The sequence below is a fragment of the Amblyraja radiata genome, chromosome 10 (assembly GCF_010909765.2).
Source record: "Amblyraja radiata isolate CabotCenter1 chromosome 10, sAmbRad1.1.pri, whole genome shotgun sequence".
Lineage (NCBI taxonomy): Eukaryota > Metazoa > Chordata > Chondrichthyes > Rajiformes > Rajidae > Amblyraja > Amblyraja radiata.
This window is the reverse complement of record NC_045965.1, coordinates 50,868,737-50,876,296: the sequence shown is the minus strand read 5'-3', so window position 1 is coordinate 50,876,296 and position 7,560 is coordinate 50,868,737. Positions and strand designations below refer to the sequence as shown.

Here is a 7,560-nt window from a genome sequence, read left to right as displayed (position 1 = left end):
TGGCACAATTTTTCACGGTTCAAGTCTGAAAATTGGTATAAATGTAGAGTACTTGACTTGGCCATAAAGGCCCATTTTCTTGGCGGCATTGCAGGGTCAGCCTGGCCGAGCGTAGCCGTTGGTGTCCTCCTTGGCCGTGTCCGATCCACTGGCTGGGCCACTCGGAGCAGCGCCTGATCTAATCGAGCTGCTGCAGGGCCCCCAGGAGCCCACTCCACCGTCTCCTCAATCTGGATCATGGCAGGAATTGCCAATCCCTTACGATTGCTATTGCCAATCCGCAGACTTGCTGCTCAAAGCTCTGACTGAGAAGCCAAAGTGCCAGACGTGTCCCTTGCCTTTGATACCATCATGGGATGAAATCAAGTAATCGTGGGTGAAAGAAAACACAGTGGAGCTCTGGAGTGTCTTTGCATTCAAGTGAACTTCTATAATACTAGCAAATAATGGTCGAGGCTATGTTATTTTTGCAAACTCATCTTCCTCCAAATTTTGAAGACGAGGAAAGAATAAACAGGTACTTAATTGAAAGGTTGGGAACTCATTCTAGATTGAAGAAGGCATATCAGTAGAAAGAGTGGCAAAGCCACTTCACTGAACAGAACCATTGTACTTTCACAAGAAGGTCTGGAATATAATGCAGTTAAAAAAAACATTTTTCATCAGTTTTACCTGTATGTCAGATGCATGATGAATTAAGTATGAAATATCACAGAGAACTCAGGATTCTGGATAAAATGAATCTGAAGAGTCTGAAGAAGGGTCCTGACCCGAAAGGTCACCCTTTCCTTCTCTCCAGAGATGCTGCCTGAGCTACTCCAGCATTTTGTGTCTATCTTCGGTGTAAAACCGGATCTGCAGTTCCTTCCAATACATAAAAAGAACAATTGATGGAAATAAATCTTGAAAAAATTAAGTAAGGAAGCAATTATAAAGGCATTGAATTGTGAAAGCTAATATTAAAAGCTAATTTAATGGAAGCCCCATGATGTGATTTAAGAATATAGCTTTTTGGCAAAGGGAGTTGTCGAGTTTTACATTAAATTTGCCAAGCAACTTGTTCAGAAGCTCAAATCTGAACAATGGGTGAAGAGCCAAATGTGTCTAACCTGTTAGCAGGCAATCAATGTATCAAATTTGGTAATACCATGGCACTTCATAACATTATAGAACAATAGAACATTCTAGTAAAATCATCGACATTTTACACTTGGATTGCCCTCTTGAGGAAAAAAAGCATTTCCCATTATGGACCATTCTAACATACTGTATGTAAGTGATAGCCTGTTTTTATTATATTTGTCCTCACTTTGTCCCCAAACTCCACAATTATTCCCATATAAATAGCAGAATGAAAGGTCCAAAGATATCCCTGAAAGACCAAACACATTGAAGAGATTGTTGTGTGTTGTGAGTTGTGTGTGTTGGCACTGTATCATTGTTGGCTCTTGATTTATTTAGCACTGTGGAGATTCTGTCAAGATTCTGTGGTGCTGCAGTTAGCAATGTTGCTGCACAACTTCAGTGACCCTGGCTCAATCCTGACCTCAAAATGTGACTGTGTGCATTTGCTCCGGATACCCAGCTTTCTCCCATATCCCCAATACTTGCTGATTTGGAGATTAATTGGCTTTGGTACAATTCCCAAAGTGTAGATGTGTAGCATTGAATTGGGGGGGGGGGTAGGATACTGCGCATAAGATCTAGCATAGACTGAATGGGCCAAATTATCTCATAGAACATAGAACACAGCAGAATAACATGCTGAACATTATACTGTTAAACTAATCCCCTCTGCCTGCTCGTGGTTTATATCCCTCTATTCCCTGCATATCCAAGTGCCCATCCAAAAGCCACAAATGCCACTATTGTATCTTCCTCCACCACCATCCCTGGCAGTACATTACAAGCACCAGCTATTTTCTGTGTGAAAGAAGCTTGCCCTGTACATTTCCTTTACATTTTGCTCCTCTCACCTTAAAGCTATGCCTTCTAGTCTTCAACATTTTCACCCTGGGCGGGAAAAAGGTTCTGAACCTATCTGTGCCTCTCATCATTTTAAATACTTCGATCAGGTCTCCACTCAGCCTCTGAAGCTCCAGAGAAAACCATCCAATTATATCCAACCTCTCCTTATAGCTAAACATCTCCACCCTCAATAAAGCCTCTACATTCTTCCTGTAATGAGGCAACAAAAAACTGCATGCCATACTCCAAATAAGGCCTAACCACAGTCCTATAAAGCTGCAACGTGACTTCTCGACTCTTATACTCAATGCTGCAACCGATGAAGCCAGTAATACCATACAATTTCTTGACTACACTTGTTTTACCACTTTCAAGGAGCCTCAAGGAATCAGAAGAAATTGATATGAAAGCGGTGAATATCTACAATTACATTAGACTCTTTAAAGGCCTGAATGGGCGTACCCAAATAAAGGACTAAGTCATATGGGAAACATACAGCACCATGTTGTGGACTATTAATCTTCTATCATCTTCATCCTATCTAATGTGTATCGATACAAAGTAATTTGCTGCCTTGTCTGAGTTTAGACCTAACAAATGTTAGCTCCCATTGGAATACAAATACATAATCTGCCCCAGGGTTCAGTATATATTTACAGTTGCACAAATTCACTGACCCGCATGGACAGTGCATGAAATGTTACACCAGTCAAGAATTTTCCTTTGGGGATGATGTAGAGACACACTTGTCAGCTTGGTGAAAGCTCAGTGCCCTTCTTTTGATCTTCAAAGTGTACTTCCAGATCCAGCAGTTATGTACAATTGTCAACACAATCCATAAACTAAAATAGTCTAAATCTTTTGCATTTTGAGTATTAATTCTGAAACCTTACATATAGATTGCTGTAAGGCATCAATGAATCATGGCGCTTTGGATTCAGAGATGACTGCTCATAAATCAATTTAATAATATGCATGCTCAGAGTGCCAACATGTCTGCTTTTCCATTTTCCACAGTTCAGTTTAGCATCGTGATCATCACCATTGTCAACAAGTGTATTTTACGGTGGCTGTCCACCTTTGTCCTTAAGCAAAAAAAAAGAAGCACAGATTTCCACAGCGATGAGATCTTATACGTTAGTCTTGGGCATTTTGTACAATGTAAGATGAATGACTGGTAAACAGAGAGGACCACACTGGATTTGCTATGGTCCTGTAATTAATCTATGGTGGTAAACACACAGAGATCAAATGGGATTTCCCAGGCAGAGTTTTAAAGCAGTAGGAGTAGCTGTATTTGCTTTGCTGTTCCAGGGGAAATGTTCCAGAGCTTTGGTATTCTTGTGCATTTAGGAAACGAACAATAAGTCTGAGAAAACTCAAAGGGGACATAAATGATTTTTTTTGCTGGAAACCTGGAGCAAGAGGTGCTAGAAAGGTGGAATGTTATTTTTAAAAATGAGGGCAGTCTGTTCACCAAGCTGAATCTGGGCTGCCTGATGACTGATAAATGCAATGTAGTCTCCTCCATGGTGTTCAGTCTTATAGAAAAAGCAGGCCAGGGTAAGAGAATGCTGTGCTTATGACTGCAGACCAAGGAAGAAGACAATAGATAAGAAAGAACCCAAAATGGAGAAGTCTCTATCTTGAGGCACTCGAATAATCCATCCTTTATTAGGATTAACATTAGGTTTAGGTTTATTATTGTCACATGTGCCAAAGTGCAGCGAAAGGCTCGGCTTGTACTCGCTAGAATTTAGAAGATTGAGAGGGGATCTTATAGAAGCTTACAAAATTCTTAAGAGGTTGGACAGGCTAGATGCAGGAAGATTGTTCCCGATGTTGGGGAAGTCCAGAACAAGGGGTCACAGTTTAAGGATAAGGGGGAAATCATTTAGGACCGAGATGAGAAAAACATTTTTCACACAGAGAGTGGTGAATCTCTGGAATTCTCTGCCACAGAGGGTAGTTGAGGCCTGTTCATTGGCTATATTTAAGAGGGAGTTAGATGTGGCCCTTGTGGCTAAAGGGATCAGGGGGTATGGAGAGAAGGCAGGTACAGGATACTGAGTTGGATGATCAGCCATGATCATATTGAATGGCGGTGCAGGCTCGAAGGGCCGAATGGCCTACTCCTGCACCTATTTTCTATGTTTCTATGTTTCTATGTTTTGCATACTATTCAATCAGATCAGATAATACTATACTATAGTACAAGTACAAAAAGTAGAGCAAAGGGGAAGATACAAAGTGTAGAATATAGTTTTCAGCATTGTAGCGCATCAGTTCCATAGATAAAGTTCAATGTCCGCAATGGAGTAGAGGTGAACCGGACAGACCTTAGCTTATTGAAGGACTGTTCAAAAGTCTGTATACAAAGGGGAAGAAGCTGTTCCTGTGTCTGGTGGTGTGCGCTTTCAAGCTTCTGTATCTTCTGCCCAATGGGACCAGGGAGAAGAAGGAATGACCGGATAGGACAAGTCTTTACATGCCTATTGATTTCACAGTTGTGCATCCAGCAAACCACTGTGCAAAAGTCAGTTGTACACATGGAGGACCAAAAAATAATTTCCACAACAAACTCTGCATGGGTGGAATTGCTTCAGCTATTAATGCTTGGTTAAAAACAACAATGTGTGGTGCATAAAAACAATACAATTAACCTCCAGTTTAGTCAGCGTGAGCAAAATATTGTCTACTGGCAAATTATAAAAGTAATTTATGTAAAATGCTTTAGAAGTGTCCTCTGGGATGTGAAAAGGTGCTGCCTAAGTGAAAATCGCAGTTCTTTCCAATTAAAGCAACCTCTCTTGCAGTTATGTACAGTCAATCCTTACGAACATGTAGAGCAGGCTGAGAGAAACCTTTGTATATATACAAATACCACACTAGGCAACAATAGCTGGGGGCAAACTTCAGTCAGATAACAAAATAAAATGGCAAATACAGTATCTAGGTATGAATACCTTAATCAAATGTTGGAAAAACAGCATCAGTCGTCCTTATAGTTGGACATATGGTAGCCTCACTGTCATCACATATGTACGACTGTTCCTTTGTTCAACCATTTACATACAGCCAGAAATGAAGGCTGCGCTCATTAAAGTATTTAATTAGGTGTCTTGTGTCTGCAGTTAGACTCTGAGAAACTGGTGCACACCAACAGTTCTAATTTTCAATGCTTTCACTTCACAAATCTTCCCCCGAGCTGGCATCCAAGATGTGTTTGCAATGCGTATTGGCCACTGAAGTGAAACAAGGGAGAATGAAAAGTACAACTGCTAGGAAACACGTAGGAAGAGGTGACAAGAACTTACTCATACTCCTTCTCACACATATAATCTCACATAAAATCTTTCTCGGTTAAATTATCAGTTTAGAGATACAGCGCATGGAAACAAGCCCTTCAGCTCATGGGGTCCACGCCGACCATCGATCACCCATTCACACTAGTTCTGTGTTATTCCACTTTTGCATCCACTCCCTACACATTAGGAACAATTTACAGAGGCCAATTTATCCACATACCTGCACATGTTTGGGATGTTGGAGAAAACCAGAGTTCCCAGAGGAAACCCACACAGTCACACAAAGAAAGTGCAAACTCTATGCAGCCAGCATCTGAGGTCAGGATCGAATCCGGGTGTCTGGTGCAGTGAGGCAGTACCTTTATGAACTGCGCCACTGTGCCACCACCAGAAAGTTCTGAAATCAGTTACAGAAACAGGCCCTTCGACCCAATTCGTCCATGCCAACCAAGATGCAGAGGTATATCTGCCCACTTTGTCCCAAATCCCTCTAAACCTTTCCTGTCCATGTATCTGGCCAAATGTCTTTTAAATCGAGTTGTTGTTCCTCTGGCAACTCGTTCCATTTACATACCACCCTCTGTATGAAAAAAAAGTGCCCTTAGGGTTCGTATTAAATTTTCCACTCTCAACTTGAACCTAGTTCTTTCCCAACTCTGAGATAAAGAGTATACTTGCCCTAAATTATGACAACCTTGTTCACCACCCTGTCGACCTCTCACATAACTATTTAGCAACGTTGTCATTGTATTCTAGTGTCCTATCGTTTACTGTGAAACCCCTGCCCTGTTTTGACTTCCCAAAATGCAACATCTCATATTTATCTGAAGTAAACTCCATCTGCCATTCCTCAGCCAACTTACCAGGCTGATCAAGAGCCCACTGCAATTCTTGATACATTTATTCACGGAGGTGGCTCCGTGGCGCAATGGATAGTGCATTGGACTTCTAGTGGGCTGAAGGCTTTCAAAGGTTCCGGGTTCGAGTCCCGGCAGAGTCGTTAATTTTTTTACAAGGTTATTTCCCGGGATGGCGGGACTATCATATGCTGAGAGAATGGAGCAGCTAGGCTTGTACACTCTGGAGTTTAGAAGGATGAGAGGGTATCTCATTGAAATATATAAGATTGTTAATGGCTTGGACACGCTAGAGGCAGGAAACATGTTCCCGATGTTGGGGGAGTCCAGAACCAGGCGCCACAGTTTAAGAATAAGGAGTAAGCCATTTAGAACGAAGACGAGGAAACACTTTTTCTCATAGAGTGGTGAGTCTGTGGAATTCTCTGCCTCAAAGGGTGGTGGAGGCATGTTCTCAGGATGCTTTCAAGAGAGAGCTAGATAGGGCTCTTAAAAATAGCAGAGTCAGGGGATTATGGGGAGAAGTCAGGAACGGGGTACTGATTGGGGATGATCAGCCATGATCACATTGAATGGAGGTGCTGGCTCGAAGGGCCAAATGGCCTACTCCTGCACCTATTGTCTATTGTCTATTGTCTATACTGTCTACGATACTACCTATTTCAATGCCATCTGCAAACTTACTAACTGCACCTGGTGCATTCTCATCCAAGTCGTTGATATAAATCACAAACAACAATGGGCCCAACACCAGCCCTGAGACTTACCACTAGATGTGGGTCTTTAGTCCAAAAAATGATCATTTTCTCCTTCCCACCATCATGCCAATTCTTCATCCAATCTGAAGAAGGGTTTCGGTCCAAAACGTTGCCTATTTCCTTCACTCCATAGATGCTGCCTCGCCCGCTGAGTTTCTCCAGCATTTTTGTCTATCTTCATCCAATTAGCCAGCTCTTCCTGGATTCCATTCAATCCTACCAGAGCAGCCTACTGTGTGTGGAAGCTTATCAAAGGCCTTGCTGAAGTCCAAATAGACCACATCTACACAAATCTACAAATAAACTCCATCATGTCCTCATCAATCTTCTTGTTTATTTCTTCAAAGAACTCAATCAAATTTATGAGACATGATCTCCCAGGTTCAGAGCCGTGCTGACTAACCCTAATCAACTCATCTTTCCAAATGCATTTATAGCTCATCCCTCAGCATTCCCTCCTGTAATCCTACCTTCCATAGATATTAGGATTTCGGGTCTATGGTTCCCATGTTTTCCTTTGCAGACCGTTTTAAGTAAAGGCATAACATTAATCATCCTCCATTCCTCCAGCAGCTCACCCTTGGCTAATGTTAATGCTGACATCTCGGTGTTCTTGGATGTACCTACAGGCCCCAGAAATTCATCTATCTTACCTTTAAGATGTTTAGC

At 41.8% G+C, this 7,560-nt stretch overlaps 1 non-coding gene across 1 annotated transcript; it reads left to right on the top strand.

Moving 5' to 3' along the window:
* The first annotated feature begins 6,190 nt into the window (after positions 1-6,190).
* On the top strand, positions 6,191-6,276 carry trnar-ucu. Its single transcript is given in 2 exon segments — positions 6,191-6,227; positions 6,241-6,276. It is a non-coding gene; the product is annotated as a tRNA-Arg (tRNA).
* The last annotated feature ends 1,284 nt before the right edge of the window (positions 6,277-7,560 follow it).